This window comes from Mauremys reevesii, linkage group 1 (assembly GCF_016161935.1).
Source record: "Mauremys reevesii isolate NIE-2019 linkage group 1, ASM1616193v1, whole genome shotgun sequence".
Taxonomy (NCBI): domain Eukaryota; kingdom Metazoa; phylum Chordata; order Testudines; family Geoemydidae; genus Mauremys; species Mauremys reevesii.
In genome coordinates, this window is record NC_052623.1 from 46,859,029 (window position 1) to 46,879,720 (window position 20,692).

The window sequence follows — 20,692 nt, forward strand, 5'->3', positions numbered from 1 at the left end:
AATTACAGTAGAACCACAGAGTTACGAACGTCTCAGGAATGGAGGTTGTTCGTAACTATGAAATGTTTGTAACCCTGAACAAAACATTATGATTGTTCTTTCAAAAGTTTACAACTGAAGATTGACTTAATACAGCTTGGAAACTTTACTATGGAGAAGAAAAATTCTGCTTTCCCTTTATTTTTTTAGTAGTTTACATTTAACACAGTACTGTACTGTATTTGCTTTTTCTTTCTTTTTTGGTCTCTGCAGCTGCCTGATTGTGTACTTCTGGTTCCAAATGTGGTGTGTGGTTGACTGGTCAGTACATAACTCTGGTGTTCTAACTCCGAGATTTACTTGTACTTGGTGGATATGTGCAGTGAGCAGGGGCGGCTCCAGACCCCAGCACGCCAAGCGCGTGCTTGGGGCGGCATGCTGCGGAGGGCGCTCTGCCAGTCCCGGGAGAGTGGCAGGCGGCTCCGGTGGACCTCCCGCAGACGTGCCTGCGGAGGGTCCGCTGGTCCCGCAGCTCCGGTGGAGCATCCGCAGGCATGCCTGCGGGAGGTCCACTGGAGCTGCGGGACCAGCGGACCCTCCGCAGGCACGTCCGCAGGACCGGCGACCGACAGAGCGCCCCCCGCGGTGTGCCGCCGTGCTTGGGGTGGCGAAATGGCTAGAGCCGCCCCTGGCAGTGAGGTCAGCAATGGAGAGCGTTGGCAAATCTAGTGGGATTTTGGAGTAATACCGAGGGTGGAATCCATAATTTGCAAATAAAGTGGTCTGCTGAATTTGCGGTGCGTATGGAGTTGTTGAATGTAAATTCTACATGGGAAAATTAGTGCTAGTTAATCATCCTGGTGGTAGTTTAGAAAGCAGAGTAGGTATTGTTCCAGGACCTCATTGACTCTCTTTGCCTGACCATTAGTACCAGGGTGATAGGCCGTCAACTTCAAGGTTTGCTGCCCAAGAGGCAGAGAAATTCCTGCTAAAAGTGGGAAATGAACTGGGACTCCTGGTTGGATACAACACTTATCTTTCACCTGCAATGGTTGCCCACATTGTGTTGGAACAGATGGGCTGTTTCCTGGGCAGTGGGAAGGTCATGACAGAATATAAAATGTGCCATCTTCATCAGGTGATTGACTACCACTGGAATTGTGTTGTACCCTTGGGAGGGTGGTAGCTCCACAGTGAAGGCCCAAGGCTCAACATGATGGCCCAAGGCTGAGGTGTTTAATAATCTCCATTTAAATAGTTCAGGCTCTCCTGTTTGAAGATTTAGCCTGACAAAATTTTCTTAAAAAATAAATACTCTGTTGTCCCAATATTTAATCAATATATTTTCTTCCCTAACAATGTCGTTGAGAAAAAATAAAACGATGAAGTTATGCTGTGACACTTATACCTCAGTCTAAGTAATCTAATAGTACAATTTTGAAAACTTCTACCTGTGTAAGATTTACTACTAATAATGTTTCATGATAAACAAAAATCCAGTATCATATTCAAACCGTAATAATTTTTTAAATGAATATCTATAAAACATCTAAACAACTCCACATAGCTAGAAATTTAAATATATAATGTTATCATATAATCTCTATCATTAAGAGATGTCAAGAGCAGCCAAGATTGTTTTAAAAAAATCATTCAAACTGCAACTGAATAGTTATTCTATAATTCATCCACAAAGATGGCATAATCATCATTCTTCTTTTTTATTACTTCAGTGCTTTATATACAACACTTTGGCATCATATTCAAAACAATGTCAGTAAGCATATTTAAATTCTCATTCTACACCTTGTGTTTTAGGGCTGGGTTTTCAGTTACCCTAAAACCCTTTACAAGGGTGTGTTAGTATAAATTAAAATCAGTTCCTTGGAGTGTAACACTAGCAGGAGTACAAGTATTACAACTAAACAAGAGTACCAGGTCAGAGGCTGAACACGCCAGCCCCTTTCAAATGCCAGGAGCTAGGGAAAAGTAACAGACAAAGGAATTTGGGGAGAAATTTTGTCTCTACATAGACACAACTTACTGTATTTATGTATGCTGAGAGAACTCCCATGTGTAATATTGAATTGGGATTTTGTAAACAGGAGTTTAAAGGGAAGAGAATTTATTTGTCTGCTATATTTAGCCTTGGCCTAAGCAACTGTAACTTTAGTAAAAGACACATGCTACAGATGGAATGTTTTGTGTTTGTGCTACTTTGTTTTGCATGTTTTTTTAAATTACTTGAAGCAGTCGGAAGGTAAACATGATGTGTGTAAACTGCACCTAAAAGTTAAATGAAAATGGCTTTTCATAAGGTCATTTTTTAACTGGGAAAACAATTCAGTTTGTAAAGTAAGCGTGTGTGTGTGCGCGCGTATGTAATATGCTACAGTCATAATGAAATCCAGGAAACATTAGTGCATTCACCTTTGAAAAAAAGAAAGTAGTCTGTAGACACTTTAGTTTAAAATCAATGACTCTTGAAAGAGTCTATTATGAAACTAATTCTGATTTTTCATTGGTATTTAAATAAATAGCTATCTGCTTAAATGCATTCTGAAATCTCTTCATGTTTCTGTCTTTTGAATCAAAGGATTCATAAGTGCTGTACAGGAGATTCAAAACCAGAATCTGAGGAAAACCTACATCTTGAAACATGTTTCTATGAACAGTTGGCTTCCCTTATCCTGTTCCAAATAGTGTACACACCAGCTGCAGTTGGTCTAAATTTACCTCCATGAGATTATCTTTACTAAAACAAAACAAAAAATCCCAACAAACAACAACAACAACAACGTGCTACCATCCTCAAATTAAACACTCCAGGCTCAATCCTACTTCCCATGGATTCTCTGTTCCTTTCCATGGCATTCACACTGAAAGACAAATATAATACTTTTCTGATCGCTGAAAGTGTCAGTCACTTTTTAATATTAAAATATTTTGAGTCATACTCAGTATTAAAAATACATAATAAGTATTCCCTTAATTTTATTGTCCAAGAATTTGATATTACTTATTAGTTTGTATTACTATTAATTATATGAATGTGTTAGAGTTACATTTTGTTTGCTAAACACTTTTGTTAGGTGATACTTGTAGTGTGGTGGTTATCCAAAAATAAAAATTAAGTTCCAGATCACCATTGTAAATTTTGTAATAATGGTAATTCTCCAAGATTAATTCCAATTTCCTTAGTGTGAAAGTCATGAAGTATTGCATGATTGGTCTCAGAAAATGAAAGGTGAAAAGTGGAAAATACAAGGAAAGTTATTTCAGTGAGAAGAATAGCATTACTTTGAGACAAAATACATGTAATGCATTATGGTCTTGCAGTTAACCTTAGCTGAGGTTGTGTCAGATTTTTCTGTTTTACAGGGTCTGTACCTCAGATTGTCACTTTTATTCAGAACATTTATTAACATTCCATGAGAAATTTGAATGAAATTTCATCCACTAAGTACTATGTATGTGCAATAATCTCCAATATGTTTTTGTTCTGTATGTTGTTTTTTAATGAAAATTTAGAGAAAACAGAGCCCCTGAAAAGCCTTATGTTGCCCTGCATCATGAAAATTTGTTGCCAAACTGATGCAGCCCAAGCTGTAGCATTGTGACATCAGAGATAATCAACCAATCATCACTCCCTCCTGCTTGGTCATTTAGATATTTGAGAAGAGTCAGTATTGAGCTAGTTGTCATAGCAGTGGCTATCTTTGATAACTAATTTACCTCAGACTACCATAACATTATTACAGAGAAGGGTAAGATGAAGAAGTGTAATGAAAGCATACTATATTTTGATAAGCTCCTGCTATGCTCCTTTGGGTTTATATGATGGTAAATTACACTGTTTCTTTTTAAGCTGCAATTGTGTGTTACTTTCCTCAAAAAGGGTTATGTAGATGTGCAGACTCACTCCTGCGACGCCTCCTGCTGGTCATCCTCAAGGCATTAGCTCGTTCCAGCTCCGGAGCGCCCTCTGCAGGCTGGTGACCCACCTGTCCTTTGGCCCCTGTGTCCCTCCCAGACCCGGTGCCCTTGTACCTGGGGTGCTGCTCCCTAGCAGTAATCCCCTCAGTCTTAGGGTCTCCCCTCCCTGGTCCCACCTTGCCTCAGTATCAGGCTACTGCCAGTCATTGTCTAGCCCCCGCGCCCTGGGGCAGACTGCAGTATCAGCCTACTCATCACTGGCAAGGTTGGGTTTGGACCTGCTGCCTTGGCCTACCCCTGCCCTCTGCCAACCCCCAGTACCTTTTAGCCCAATGCTAGGCTGCAGCCTGGGGCTTTCCAGGCTGGAGCTCCCCAGCTCCTCAGCCTTTCCCCAGCCCTGCTCCACTCAGGTACTCTGTCTCCAGCTCCCTGCAGCCAGACCCTTCTCCCTCTACAGGCAGAGGGAGACTGTTGAGCTCTTGGCTCCCAGCCTCTTGATACAGGCCAGCTGTGGCCTGACTGGGGCCTGGCCCAGCTGCAGCCACTTCCCAATCAGCCCAGCTTAGCAGCTCCCAGCCACAACCTTCCCCCAGGGCTGTTTTTAGCCCGTCAGCGTAGAAGTGGGGTAACCACCCTGCTACAGGTTACATGAAAGTAAGATACAAAATTACAGTTCCTTTTCATGTATATGCTTCTTACAAATCGGGGGCTATGGTTTTCTGAATATGTACCTTTCTTAAAAAGTGGAAAACTATAGATAATAGTCCCCATTCTGTTTTCTGTACATAGTTTAAAAAAAAAGTCTTTAAGAAGACTAAAATGCTTTGTTAGAATAAAGTGTAAATTAATTACTTTTACGTATGTTGTGCAACATGGCAATGAGAAATGAAATATGGAGCTTCACAAAAATAACGTCTATAAAATATGTATAGAAAACAGCAAATGCTTAGTTATTTAAATAACATATAAATGATTTTTTGTATTAAAATGAAGGAAATTCACAAACAAAGCTTTATTTAATATTAGTTAACTTTGTGTTCATCAAGAAACTAAGCCATACAAAATTAGGATGTACAAAGTTAAGAATTAAAAAGGATTAAAAGGTTGCAAAGTCAAGCATTCTCAAGTTCAGAAATGCCAGAATGCATGTTGCCCATGCAACCTTTATTTGGCATTATGATGCAGCCTTGAATTACATGCATACATACTACTTGTGAAAAGTCTGGTGTAAGTGACTTGCCCAGCATTACATGGAAACTTGGTGGCAGAGGAAGGGATAGAATCAAAGTCTCCAGGGCAACTAACCACAAGACCATCCTTTCTTTTCCTGCAATGCACTGCTTCATTCACTGCAGTCTTTCCAATTTCTGCAACAAATGAGGCAGGGGGTCCTACACACAACAGACTCTTTCACTACACAACTTTAATTCATTCCCAGAGCAGATCATCCTGTGCACTGAATGACACATAGGTCTTGTGGGGAAAATATGTGATAATTTACTTAAAGACTGTATCGTAATGCATACTCACAAGGGGGACAAAATAAGGTTGCATGAATAATGTTCGTTCTGGCATTTCCTAACTTGACAGTGCTTGAATTCATAGAATAATAGGACTGAAAGGGACCTCGAGAGGTTACCTAGTCCAGTCCCTGGCACTCATGGTATGACTAAGTATTATCTAGACTTTTTGACTTGTTAATTATTTTTAATCCTTAACTTTGTATTTCCAAATTTTTTATGGTTTAGTTTATTGATCTGAGCACCATTAATTAACATTAAACAAAAATTTTGTTTGTCAATATTATACTAATATGCATCAATTTAAAGTAAATCTGTACAGGGTTATTGAACATGTAAAACATCCTTTTTATTGGCTAAAGCACACATCTATATTTCTAAAGAATAAACTTTAAAAAATCAGATGTAGCTAAAAGGGCCAGATCTTGCTGCCTTTCTTGGTAGGACTTTTGTTATTGATTTAAATGGGACCAGGATTAGGCATGAAGTACGAAAAATAATAATGAAGAACAAAATGTGAAAGACACACTTATGTTGTATTAAATATGAAGTAGGTCTTTTGCAGAAGAGAATCTGGTGTCATCTGCTAAAACCAAGAATTGTTTACAGAAGATTTTCTAAACAAAACTTTTAGAAAGGAGCATGAAAATAATGTTTAATGTACCATATCTTTTTCTTTTAAAAATCTAGACTATAGCACAGGCAGTCTTAATTTCGGCATTTCCTAACACATAAGTGCTTCACTTTGCAACCTTAGTAACATTATTTTAATACATTTTAATGTAATTTTCTCAGTTTTTTTAAAAAAAGAAGTCAGAAAATAGAAATTACAACATGTGGCATCAAATGACATCCACATGGATTATCATCAGGGTTAGAATCCTTAGATTCACTGTACAGACTTTTACCATTTGAGCTAAGGGATTAACTGATAATAGGAGCAGTTTGTCACCCTCTACGTGGACTAGTCCTAGAGGAGGATGGGATATTTTACCAGTGATTTCACAGATATTTGCTGATGGCAGAGGAATGATGACACATGAAACTTAGGTTCCATTCCAGGATCTGGATGGGACTGTGCTCTAGCAAGCACAAACTCTTCTACCTGTTCCCTCCAAAGGTGACCCCCTTTGCCCCATCATCTCCAACCTTTCCCTGTTCCTGTCCTATCTCTTTTCCACCCTTGGCTTCTCATACAAGTCCCATTCTCATTACTTACCCAGTCCCTATGTCCACTTCTCAGGCTTCTCCTACCAGTTGCAATCTACTTGCCAAGCCAGTCCCAGTTTCCCTCCCTCCTAGCTCTTCATTCACTTTGTCTGTCTGCCTCAGCCTATGTTCTCCATTGCCACTGGTTCCCATCCGCAGCCTCCCTCCCTGTGTTCCTTGTCCAATTCCAGGGTTGTTGTCCCTGCCTTATCTAGCTTCTTGTCCCAGTCTCTTTGTCCAGCCAGTCCCAGATGTTCCCCACACCCTGACTCCTCATCAGATCTGTCTTCTCCCCCCACATCTTCTTTTCCTATCCCACTGGTTCTAAGTTCAATTTCCCTGCCCAACCAGTTCCACTCTCTCCCTAGGTCCTCATCCAATCTTAGTCTTCCCCCCACTTCCTGGCTCCTAGCCTCCTGTCCCCCCACTCCAGCTCTTAATCCCAGTCTCTCTATCCCTTCAATTCCAATCTCAACCCCACCCCAGTTCTCAATTCCAGTTTCCCATTCCTCTCCCCTCACCCCACCCTCAATCTTTACCCCCACCCCCAGGCTAATTGTCCAAATTTACTGCATTTGAATCAGGCAGCTGCCTCCTCCACATTGCCTGGGCCCCAGCGGGGAGGCAAGGGAGGGAGCGAGAATCACTGAGAGCATGGAGATAGTCTGCCTGCTTCCATTTGTGTTGCCCAGCCCCATTCCTGCCCATAGTCTGGAGTTGTAATTGCAGGGAAAACCCTGCTTAGCCCCTTTCAGGAGGTTGGTTGCCAGGCTGTACCACCTAGTGATGAGAGCCTGTGGCCAAGGTTCTAGGGGGTACAGGACTATCATAAGTCCTTCTGAAGGCCTGGAAGGCTCAATGTTGACATCATAAATCTGCGTTTCCTTCTTCCTCCCAGGCTGTTGAATCTCATAGTCAACTGGACCAATCTTCCTCATCACTTTGAATGGGCCCTGCCACTGGGCCAGTAGACTTGGAGGTCAGGAGTAGCAACAGCATCCTATCACCTGGCTCAGAAGTTTGCAACTGGGCTCCCTAGTTGTAGGTGCGTTTCTGTGTTTGCTGGGTTTTCAAAAGGTTTTTCTTGGTGAAGCCCCTTAGCGTTTTCAGTCTCTCTCGCAGTTGAAGCACGTACAACACTGAGCCCAGGACTCTTGTTCTTCCCAGGCTTCCCAGAGGAGGTCAAAAATCCCCCTGTGCTGTCTCCCATAAAGAAGCTCAAAGGGAGACAACCTGGTGGAGGCTTAGGAGACCTCTTCTATGGAAAACAGTAATGATGATAGTAGTTGGTCCCAGTGCTGGGGGTCTGAATCAACAAACTTTCTCAACATGGTCTTCAGAATCCCGTTGAATCACTCCACCAGCCCATCTGTCTGTGGATGGTAGATGGAGATCTTGAGGGTCTGAATGTTTAGTGATTTGCACAGCTACTGCATTAGTTTAGATGAGAAGTTGGACCCCTGGTCTGTCAATATTTCTTTTGGTATTCTGACCCTTGTGAAAACCTTCATGAGTCCATTTGTTATGGTGGGGCATTTGCAGTGCATGGCATAATTGACTATCACTAATGTGTGATGGTATCCTGACATGTTCTTTTCGAGGGGACCCACTAGATCCATCCCTGCTTGTTCGAAGGGTATGCCCACCACTGGGAACGGAATCAGGAGGGCTTTGGCATACCTTTGGATCTTGCCAGTTAGCATTTGGGGCATGAGGCACAGAAATCGCAGACCTCTTTGTGGATCCCTGTCCAGAAGAACCTAAGGGCCACACTCTCCAACATCTTTTCCCTCCCCAAGTGCTCTGCACATGGCACCAAGTGGGCCAGGTAGAGAAGCCTATGGTGGAACTTTCTGTGCACCAGTAGCTGTCGCCATATCTCTCAGGGCTGGGGAGATCTCTTGTCACCTAGTAGAGCCACTCATTCCAGAGCTTGAAGGGGGCCACTGCTTTGACCATTGGACTTTGCCCTCCTGTTGGGGATGCTAACTTGCTCCCAGGCCTGGCTCAGAATCTGGTCCTCTCACTATTCCCGTATGAAGTCCTCATTTTCTATTAGTCAACCGATGCTTAGTTCTTTGGGCATCTCTGAGCTAGCATGCTGTCGAGTTGGTATTCTTCCACCTTATCCTAGCCCATAATCCCCCTCATTTTGGGGTCTGAGCTGGTCTTAATCAAGGGGCCTTTTTCCCACTGCTGTGGGAGCTCCTCAAACCATCTCCAATCCTATCCCAGTATCACTGGGTAGGCCAGAGTGGCTGCTAAGCTGACCTGGTACATCTCAGCATGGCCTCCTATTTCCAGCTGCACTTTTGTTGCGGGATAGGTTTGCATGTCCCCCTGGATGGGGGGCGATTGTGATGGAAAAGAAGGCATTTGCCAAGTCCACCACCACATGCCACTGGCCCACTCATGTCGCAAGACGCTCCATGATGGAGATCACGTCGGGAACCGCCGCTGTTAGGGTTGGGGTGACCCTGTTCAGATTGTGGTAGTCAACCGTCATGCACCAGGTTCCGTCCTTTTTGTGGACTGGCCAAATGGGGCTGTTGAACACGCTCATGGCGGGGCGAATGATGTTCGCCTGGAGCAATCCCTTAACAGTAGCGGTTATTTACTCGTGCCCACCACGTATCCAATACTGTTTGGTATTGACTACCATGGTAGGGGTTGGAAGCACTACGGGGTCCCACCACGGATGCCCGTGCAGCATGGTTACAGCCGCTCAGACATACAGCAGGCACCCAAAGGAAAAGGGTCCCCACTGAGTGTCTATGGTCTGCCCTCGGAGGAGGTCTATGCCCAATATGTATTCGTGAATGGGGGCGATTAAGATGGTGACTTGCATGGGGGGGGGCTTTCCCGATGGCCAGCCTTAACTGCATCGGCATGGCCCGAACATCCGCCCCTCTGAGGCCACTCTCCAAAACCGACTGGCCTTGATGGGGCGGGGTGCCATGCAGTATAGTCACCTCTGCTCCGGTGTCCACAAGGACCATCACTTGTTGTTGCCCCCCCGCTAGGCCAGTAGATGTCTAGTGGAACATAAGGACGGTGGTCCCCCACTACAAACCGTCTTACCTCCAAGATGGGGGGTGAGGGGGACCCACCACCCCGTCAATATTGGGCAGGTAGCTTCCGGTGGGGCAGACGGCTGGGGTCTCTGAGGGGGGGCAGATGCCTTTTTTTGGGGGCCCTCTTTACTCGGGCCTCCCCTTTTTCCTCGGTACGCTGTTCCGGCTTGAGCTGTAACCAGCATCTTAACAGCTCAGCACTGGTTTTCCCATCTACTTCTTCTAAGGGGACCCTCGCCTTCAGCAAGTCTTTGAACATAGTATTGCAGCTAACCTTCTCCTTTTGCTTCACGTTCACCTGCCACGGCTTGGTGGTTTTAATCATACCATCAATTTCTGTTAATTGCATCATGAGCTGCGCCGCATCTTCCACCGTCCCTATGGCCCCCCCAACCATCAGGAGGATCATTGCCTTCAGGTGGGGTGGGGGGAGCATTCCGCAGAAGCCGGGTACAGATGGTGCGAGTCAGCTCCACAGCATCAGGCCCTTCAAAGTCCTCGGCAAATATGCCGGTGAGCATTCTCAGTTGTCGGAGCTGGCTAACCCCCTCTGGGATAGAAGTCGACTGCTCTAACTCATCATCCATGTTTGCGGGCGAACTCCAGATCGTTTTAATAGCCATGGTTAACCATGACATAAGGGAGGGAAACGGAAAGTTCGTCTCCGCGGCGGCCCCTGCCTTAAGACTCCTACGGAGGAGGGGGTCCATGGTCAGCGAGGCCATTCTGCCTAACTCCGCGGAAGTAAAAGTAATCGCATCCGCCCCCTCATCCCACAGCCGCAGCAGCCAAGCCAGCAATGATTCTTTGGGACGCTGCTTGAAACGCTGCACGAAGTCTTGTATTTCAGAGGACTTAAATTCCCAGATGGAATCCCTCCCCACCATGTTGTCAAGGCCTTCCCTGTGTGCGCCTTCATATCGCACCTCGACAACAGGTCGCAGCTGTGGGTAAAACGCCATCTTCCCACCATCCCCCTCCCCGGGGGACTCATCCTCGTTTGTCTCCCAAATGTCCCCATCCCAAGTCTTTGGGTCCCAATAAGTTTTGCGTACCAGCGCGTGTACGGCGAGGGAACGCACATCCCGCCGCCCTCCCTTCAGTCGCCGGTGGTTCGCAATGCGAGCCGTCATGACCGCACATCGGTGCTCTAAGCACTCGGCCCATTCAGCTGTGCCAGTAATAACTTCCTGGGTCAGTGAACGGGCCTCATTCGCTTGCTGCAGATCAGCCTCTAATCGTCCTATCCTCTGGCGCTGAACCAGCAGCGCCTTGTCCGCCGCGTGAAGCGCGGTCAGGAAAACCCATCCCAAGTTTCCCGCTGCTTTACGCTCCGCGGGTCCTGCTTTATCCAGCTTGGATATCAGTTCCTCCAGCCTAACTGGGGTCACCCCCGGCTCCTTCTCAAGCTCCGGCCATGCGGCGGGGGCAACCAACCCCGCCAGCTTGCAAGCCACTGGTGACAACCGTCCCGTGGCGGGCCACTCGGGGATGCGGCTCTCTCCCTCCCCCTTATCCTTCCTTCCCCAAAGAAGCATCCTCCTGCCGGTATCCTGTTTGTGACGCCAATTGTGCCCACAAGGGGGGCCAAGATACCGGCGAAAGAATGACACTCAGCCCGGGAATAATAAGCAAGGCTTTACTGAGAGAAGGACTTACACTCTAAGCTGCGCGCGGAGGGGCTGCTGGGGACTCTGGCCATCCGGGACAGCTGGCCAGGCAGAACTCCACCAAGGAGAGTTCTTTGCGATGTTATATCCCCCGCGCTTATCTCAGGGCTTGGCTACACTTGAGGGTTGCAGCGCTGGTGGAGGCTTTCCAGCGCTGCAACTTAGTAACTGTCCACACCTGCAACGCACATCCAGCGCTGCAACTCCCTGGCTGCAGCGCTGGCTGAACACCTGGTCTGCTTGGGGTGTAGCGAGTGCAGCGCTGGTGACCCAGCGCTGCTCATCAAGTGTGGACACACACCAGCGCTGTTATTGGCCTCCAGGGTATTAGCAGATATCCCAGAATGCTTTTAACTAAATTACTCTCTTTGTTTTGTTATGCTGCCTCTCTTTGTTTTGTTGTGAACTCGGAGCTCCGGTGCTCCGGGAGCTGCTTATCTAAAAAGCAAACACAGCTCCTGTTTGCTGTGATCAATCTGTACCTGACTGTGAACAATCAAATGAGATAACCCCTGTGAATGAGGCAGGCAGGGAGTGAGTGTTTGCTTGACAGAGAAACACCGGGGGCAGAGGGGAGAAAGGGAGTCCGTTGGATGCAGGCTGTTTGCAGTTAAGAGTTAAGAGTAAGGGGTTGGGAACATTTTCTGATTTTGCAAGGCAGGAAGCTAACACACAGTGTTGGCTCCAAAAATCCACTCTCTCTCTCTCCCCCACCCCCCTCTTTTGAAAAGCACGTTGCTGCCACTTGAACGCTGGGATAGCTGCCCATAATGCATCACTCCCAACAGCGCTGCAAATGTTGCAAATGTGGCCACACACCAGCGCTGGTAGCTGTGAGTGTGGCCACACACCAGCGCTGTTCCTACACAGCTGGATGACCAGCGCTGTAAACTCCCAGCGCTGCAACTCTCAAGTGTAGCCAAGCCCTCAGGGTTATATGGGGTCAACAGCTGGCTGCATTCGTTACATTCATAAATTGTACATATTATCTAAACTAACTTATTTACAGGCAAAAATATGCTGAACTGTACTAAACCTGATAGCAAGGTGTATCAGGCAAAGTTCACTGAATGGCCTGCATCTTCCACCCACATTCAATCACATACTCGGTCCGCACTGAGCTCCTTGCCAATCTTCCGCAACCTTGCCCCTACAATATTTTATTTAGAAAACTTAGATTTTGAAAAATATATTTTGCAGTATTTGTCATACATTCATGATTTAGTTTCTGTGTGTAAATGAACTCTGGTGTTGTATATTCTAAACGGAAGTTGATGAAGGATTAATGGTCAGAGAATTCATAAAAGGAACTGAGTATTTCATAACTCTGTCATTAACTGGGACTGTGTCAGTCCTAAATTTATTATCTGAAGCTTTTGGATGTCTGATAAGACCTTCAATTTTTAAAGCAGGCTACAATGTGAATGCATAGTTTAAAAAAAGGAAATACATAGTACTTTGAGAAATAAAATGGTGCAAGCATATAAAACATATGGATAATGATTACAGTGCTTCACATAACAAATGTTTACACAGCTTTTAATCTTCTACAAATCTTTCAAATATATATCTTAATGTATTTTAAAATGTAAACAGCTACCAACACTGATTTTATCCCAAGTATCATGAATGAAAACAGAGTTTGAGGGTTAGTATTTGCATAATCAGGCTAATATAAGCAATGCAAAGCCAGAATTCTAGATTTTACATTTAAAACTTTAATATAAAATTACACTTACGAGTGTAACATAATGTTAGCATAACTTCATCACTAAACATGTAGTTTTAAGGCCTGCACCTGCATCCCTTACATTGTTTTAAACAAAGATTGTGGTATACATTTTCATATCTCATATGTAAGTGGTAAGAAAACTTAGCCACTGTTGTGCTGTTTTAATTATATTAATTACTAATATTTATAAAAGATGTATTATAATTAGAGAATTGTTAACATTAATAAAGATTTTACTGAATAGATTATTAGATTTCCATTGGAAATTATGTATGCAGTCTGAATATATATTTTCTTTAAATTAGCAATGGATGTTATAGGAAGCTAAAGATTTTAGTAATCCTCTGATTTTAATCTTGCAAGGTGCTGAGTAACTGGGAATTTTTGGTGCACTGGACCTACTAGGGTTGGGCCCTTTTATTGTACATCAGAAATTTCTTATGCTGGAACAGTTAGTGCAGTGTGTTGGAGTCAGTGCCTAAACAATTTTAACTGTCATGTCTATGTCACAGATTAAAATTAGCTGTGTCTGTGTTGCCAGTGAAAGGAGATGGAATGTAAGACATAGCCAAACATGGGAACGAATTTTCTTTCAGTGATATTTATCCAGGCCTAAAATATCTTCCACTCCAGATCTGAAAGTGGTAGAAAAGTTACATGTTGCATCTTGGGAAGAGACTGATTATAGTTAATTCAGCAGTCTGTGTTGTTTCAGATCTCTAAGGTAAGTTATGAAAAGTGCTTTTGATTTGTTTTGATATAGATATTGTAATAAAAAGAGAGAGTTTTTTGTACTGACAGTTTTTGGATCTGTTCAGATTATCTTCCATCTATTTGTATGACATTCTCAGCTGTTGCTGTCCTAATTTAAGATCATGTTTCTATGTGTTTACTTTAGGAGCCAAAGTTAAAGTGTTGATTTTTAACATATAATTATAAAAATATTGAAACATTTAAATTTATAGACTGCAATAGGATTGTTTGTGGAAATAGTTAAATTCAGTAGTGTATTGCATTGTATATGCTTTTGTTTATGTAATACTAAAGAAGATAATTTTGTAACACGTTTTGAGTTTATATAATGTAATCTCAGCTGTGAGAGAGCCTGTAGTATATAGAGTGAATTCATTCTTTGTACATCTAGCACAGACCCAAGGCTTAATCCAATCCAGAATGGGGTCTTTACTCCCATTTTTCCCTCTCTCTCTCTCCCTACTACATAGGGTGTGGGGATCAAAGGGAGGGAGTCAGAAGGAGCTGCCATGAACAACTTCTGATCACATGAGGGAGAAATCAGGGATAGTTCTTGGACACCACCACCACAGCCATCTTGAGTTAAATAGCAACCAGTGACCTACATTAGAAGTAAAAGGCTCTAAATCAGTGGTCACCAATCGGTAGATCACGATCAGTTGGTCAATTGTGGAACCTCTGACAGTTAATCTCGGTCACAGAGTACAGTTGCCCCTCCTGCAGCCAAACTGGGAGATAGGTCGCTAACAGTCCAGTGGTGCAGCAGGGCTAAGGCTTCCTGCCTGCCCTGGCTCCGTGCCGCTCCCAGAAGTGTCCTGCATGTCTGGCAGCAGCTCCTGGCAGGAGGAAGGGGCAAAGGGTCTCAGCACGCTGCCCTCACCCTCGGCACCACTCCCACCGCTCCTATTGGCTCGGAACGGGGAACTGTGGCCAATGGGAGCTGCGGGGGTGGTGTCTGTGGACGGGGGCAGCGTGCGGAGCCACCTGCCCATCCCCCACCAGGAGCCACTGCTGAACATGCCAGCCACTTCTGGGAGCAGCACAGGGCCAGGGCAAGCTGGGAGCCTGCTTTAGTCCCGCTGCACTGCCACCTGAGGTAAGCGGCACTCAGCTGGATCCTGCACCTCACCCCCCTTCTGCACTCCAACCCCTGCCCCAGCCCTGAACCCCCTCTTCCACCCCAACCCACTACCCCAGCCCTGATCCCCCCCGCATCCAAACTCCCTCTCAGAGCCTGCACTCTGCACCCCAACCCCGGCCCCAGCCCTGAGCCCCCTCCTGCACCGCACCCCCTGCACCTCCTCCTGCATCCCAACCTCCTGCCCCAGCCCGTACTCCATCCTGCATCCCAACCCCCTACCCTAGGTTCACCCTGGAACCTCTCCCACACTCCCAACCCCTTGGCCCCATCCCAGATCCCACATCCCCTCCCACACCCCAACCCCCTGTCCCAGCCTGGTGAAAGTGAGTGAGGATGGGGGAGAACAAGTGACGGAGGGAGGGGGGATGGAGTGAGTGGGGTGGGGCCTCAGAGAAGGGGCGGAACAGGGGCATAGCCTTGGGGAATGTGCAGAGCAGGGGGCAGGGCAAGGGTATTTGGGTTTGTGTGATTACTGTTATTTCTACATTTTCTTTCAGGTAGATCCTGGGTTGCACTTAAATTCAAAAAGTGATCTTGTGTTTAAAAAGGTTGGAGACCACTTCTCCAAATTCTGTAACTACTTAAATCTGGTATTAGTGAGTGCCATTTTAATAAATGTGTTAAAAGACAAGTAGATTTGTAACAAATATGTGATTGTGGCCACTGTTGACTTCTTCAAACCCTTAAAAATCTCTTTTGCAAAGAATTCAGTAATTCTGCAAATAAATATGAGTAATATTTCACAGAAGAAAGTTGGATGGGGGAAAGTAGATTATATTTTGCAGTTTACTTCTCAAAATACTCTGCTGTCCCCACCAGTGCCTCCTGTCAGCCACTGCTTTCCCCTCCCCGTTTGCTTCTCCCTGACCTCTGACAGTTATAACCCAACATCCACATCCCATCTCCCATTTCTCATCCTTCTGTGTTTTAAGTCAGGCTGTTTCCTCCTCCTTGTGGCTGCTTGGGCACCAGCAGGGGATCACTGAGAGCACAGGAGAGACAGTCTCCCTGCTCTCACTTCTGGTGTCCAGCACTGATCAGTACAGAGCATCGATTGCATGGAAAATCTTGCTCAGCCCTCTACATCACCAGCTGGGAGTATGTTCAGTCACTGTGGGGATGGCACACATGTAGTTTGGTCAGTATGTAGAAGCTGTTAGGGGCTGAATCATGCTTAGTGCAGATGAAATCTTTGGACAATTTAGCAGCAAAACTCTGACAAATCTCTATTGAGCATTTGTAGACTGAGACTTTTTCAAAGGCTCGTGAATTGGTGATAGTTAGACAGTTTTAAATAGGAACAGCAAAAGGCACATCCCTGGCAAAGCAGCAACTGCCAAATTTCAAGTCTCTGCTCCAGAACAAGGAGGCATTAGAGCGTCTTAAAAATATTCTTATAGCTAATTTAGCACGGGTAAAACAATTTTTTTCCTTATCTTCATTCTTAAAAATGGCTCAAACATTTTTTGCTGAAACTTTCCAAGACAAGTCAGTATGAGGCAGAAACTTGGCATGGAAAATTTCAGCCCAAATGGTTACAGTTTGACAAAGTTATAAACAGCTGAAAACACGATCTTGAGACATGTCAAGCAACCTTAACTACAAGCTTTACTACCTGTGCTACCTATAATATGTACAAAATATATTATACTACTTCTGACAGTATATTAGGGGTCCGCATTTACATTTCCGTCATTGGGCAAAAAAGGATTTCTTCGTCCTTTTGTTTTCCTTACTAGTTTTCTTCTTGTTTGGATTGTTGATTATATCTGAAGTAAAGAATATATTGGGGAAACATAAATAATATTTAATAACAACAAAATTTGTGGCTTCCATGTATTAATAGCGCATCAGAAAGAAAATTACTTAAATGTTTGATTTATTTAGATCAAGATTATACAAGTGTAACTCATCTGATCAAGCACTTACACATGTATTCCTGCTAAAGTGCTTGCCCATGGGACTGTAGGTTGTTCAATCTAGTCCATAATTTTTAAACAATATATTATTTGTGTTTAGTTGAATATGTGCTGATTGCTCTAGCAGAATGCTTGTCCACTTCAATAATTATTAGAATCAATATTGTATTTCCTGCCTTTCATATCTGTGCAGTCATTATAGTAGGATTGTTGACGTGTACGATACAATAGCCTATTTGGTTAACTATTACAAAATGTAATTCAGATTGGCTTGGATCTGAGCACTGTGGAGTGAAAAATGACAGAAAACTCAAACAAAGAGTACTAATTAAATGCAATCCAGCTGAGAGGACATTTATATTTGGATACTGCAGGAATTAGTCATTCTTATTTAACATTTTCATTAATGAACTAGAAGTGAAGGTAAACTACAGGTTATCTGTGAATTTCAGTGATGGAAGGTGTTGTGAATATCAGTGATTACAGAGAAATAATAGAAATGGGCCTACAAAGGTTAGAAATGTGGGCAGAAATTAAAATGGCATTAAGCAAGGAAAAATGGAAACAATACAAGTGGAGGAAGGTATCTAAAACACATATCACTAATGGGAAAGTAACACATAGAATGTACTAATATCAAAGGATACAAAAGTCATAGAGAGCAGATTTGATCTGAGCTTGTAGTCTGGGATGGGAGAAAGAAAAAACAATGTAACATTTAGCTGTATGCACAGAGGCATCATGTTGCACAATAGGGAGGTGATAAGCACTTCTTAGGGTTTGTTACACTGCATCTGGGAGTGAGACTCCCAGCCCAGGCCCACAGATTTGTGTTAGCTGAGCTTGTGCTAGTGTACTGAAAATGGCTGTGTAGACATTTCTTTGATGTTGTGGCTAAGGCTGGAGCTAAGGCTGTCAAGTACTAGTAAAAGCCCTGCTAATGCGAGTCTGTGGAACTGGACTGGGAGACTCTCTCCCAGATTCAGTGTAGACTTACCTTATAAGTTTCTATGAGAATGAATCTAGAATATTCTACACTTAGGGTATGGCTACACTTGAGAGTTGCAGCGCTGGGAGTTGCAACGCTGGGAGTTACAGCTGTGTAGGGAAAGCGCTGGTGTGTGGCCACACTCACAGCTACCAGCGCTGCAGTGTGGCCACATTTGCAGCATTTGCAGCGCTGTTGGGAGTGATGCATTATGGGCAGCTATCCCAGCGTTCAAGTGGCAGCAAGGAGCTTTTCAAAAGAGGGGGGTGGGGTGGAGTGTGACAGGGACCGGGGGAGAGAGAGAGAGAGTGTGGATTTTTGGAGCCGACACTGTGTATCAGCTCCCTGCCTTGCAAAATCAGAAAATTTTCCCGACTCCTTACTCTTAACTGCAAACAGCCTGCAGACCAGATAAGCAGCTGCTCCAATGGACTCCCTTTCTCCCCTCTGTCCCTGCTGTTTCTATCCTCAAGCAAACACTCCTCCCCCTGCCTGCCTCATTCACAGCAAGGTAGTGGGTTATCTCATTTGATTGTTCACAGTCAGTTACAGATTGATCACAGCAAACAGGAGCTGTGTTTGTTTTTTAGATAAGCAGCTCCCAGAGCCCCGAGTTCACAACAAAACAAAGAGAGGCAGCATAACAAAACAAAGAGTAATTTAGTTAAAAGCATTCTGGGATATCTCCTAATACCAGCGCTGCAATCGTTATACCCCAAGCAGACCCAGGTGTACAGCCAGCGCTGCAGCCAGGGAGTTGCAGCGCTGGATGTGCCCTGCAGGTGTGGACAGTTACTAATTGCTGCGCTGGAAAGCCTCCACCAGCGCTGCAACTCTCAAGTGTAGCCATACCCTATGTTTTGGCCACCTCAATATCACATACATTTAAAAAATGGAGGGTAATACTAAAAGAGCAACAAAATTATCCAGGTTTAGAAGGATTTATTTATGAGGAAAAATTAAGAGGTAAGTATGATAGTATATCCTTGTTCTTCAAGTATGTACCAATATGGATGCCACTGCAGGTGCCCATGTGCCTTATTATGTGTAAGATCAGATTTTTTTGAATATCAGTGTCCTTTTGGGCCACACATGCACCCAGTGCCACCTCGTGCTTCCATGGAACAGGCATAAAAGACAGACTGGCCACGACACTCCCTTAGGGCAGGTCTACACTAAGGGCGGGGGTCGAACTAGGGAACGCAAGTTCAGCTACGTGAATAGCGTCGCTGAATTCGAAGTACCCTAGTTCGATCTACTCACCCGTCCCGACGCCGCGGAATCAAAGTCCGCGGCTCCAAGGTCGACTCTGCCACCGCCTTTTGCAGTGGTGGAGTACCGGAGTCGACCGCGGCGCTTCCGGAGTTTGAACTATCGCGTCCAGATTAGACGCGATAGTTCGAACTCTGAGAAGTCGAACTCACCGCGTCGACCCGGCTGGTAAGTGTAGACTAGCCCTCAGTTCCTTCTTACTCCAGAAGATGGAACGCAGCAAGTGTCCATGTCTTTACTTCATAGAGCTTCAAACTTGTTCTTTTCCTCTAAATTAGTGAAGAAATATGGCCTTCATCCTTCCATTTTTTCTTCTTCAATTTGGATATTAAAAAAGTGTGTGTGTGTGTATATATATATAAATCAATGAACTTTCTCATGAAAGCCTATTACAAAAAGAAGTGATTTCATTGCTTCATTTGCAAGCCATTGAGGAGGTTCCAGGGAAGAGACTTCTACTCCCTAAATTTCCTTATCCCAGAGAAGAAAAGTGGGTGTTCACTCTATCCTGGACCACAGGAAACTGAACAAATACATATGCCACCTCAGATTCAGGATGGAAATGCTTGCCTCTATCATTCCACCTCAGCAGGTTCAAAACTTGTTCGTGGTTCTCAGCTTGCAAGACACATACTTCTATGCAATCATCCACTCAGCTCACAGAAAGGACCTGAGATTCATAGTAAGACTAAATCACTACCAGTACAAAATGCTGCTATTTGGATTTTACACAGCACTGAGAATCTTCACAAAATGACTAGTCGTGGTTCAACTCCCAAACTGCCCAGACCTGATTTCATAACACCACAGTTAGGTATGCCAGACCCAAAGTCCCTACATCTAACAGCCTCAATGTTGTTTGGTTAAGTACCACAGACAGATATTGCTCTATAAGTCCAGCAGAGCCTGATACAGAAAGGCTTATTTGTTAAAATGGAAAAGGTTCTTGATATGGGCAGTTGAATATGACCTGGACCCGATGCAGGATTCAGTACCATAGCTCCTTAACTACTTGCTGCATCTGAAACATTCCAGCCTTTTGTTCAGCTAAATTAAGGTTCACCTTGCATTGATTTTGGTGTGCCATCTGCCTGTTCAGCCTTGGGGGGGATAGATAGCTCAGTGGTTTGAGCATTAACCTACTAAACCCAGGGTTGTGAGTTCAATCCTTGCAGGAGCCATTTAGGGATCTGGGGCAAAAATCTGCCTGGGGGTTAGACAAGATGATCTAGTGAGGTCCCTTCTAACCCTGATATTCTATGATTCTCCCATCCAGTGGTATTTAAGTTCCTCAAGGATTTGTTATACACTCAGCCACTGGTGAGAGAACCTACTCTTACCAGGGACCTCAACATTGTGCTGTAGAGACTAATGGAGCCTCCCTTTGAGCCCCTTTCAGAATGCTCCTTACATCATCTCATTCTGAAGATCATTTTCCTAGTTGCTTTCAGTTCAGCCAGGAGAGAGAGGCTGAGCATGAAGCACTCATGGCTGGCCCT

The 20,692-nt window shown here is 44.5% G+C and overlaps 1 protein-coding gene across 15 annotated transcripts in view; it reads left to right on the forward strand.

Moving 5' to 3' along the window:
* The window catches only part of SGCG (sarcoglycan gamma), a 189,650-nt gene that overhangs the window by 12,439 nt on the left and 156,519 nt on the right, over nt 1-20,692 (forward strand). Inside the window, exons 1-2 of one of the 15 annotated variants that reach the window (XM_039537167.1) lie at nt 3,685-3,746; nt 13,754-13,844. The exons of 10 other annotated variants lie outside the window; for them this stretch is intronic. The gene's annotated coding sequence lies outside the window, so the exon portion shown is untranslated. Of the gene's footprint in view, nt 1-3,654; nt 3,747-13,695; nt 13,845-20,692 lie in introns of those variants that run through there. 4 more of the 15 variants (XM_039537195.1, XM_039537200.1, XM_039537185.1 and 1 more) reach the window with 4 other exon arrangements.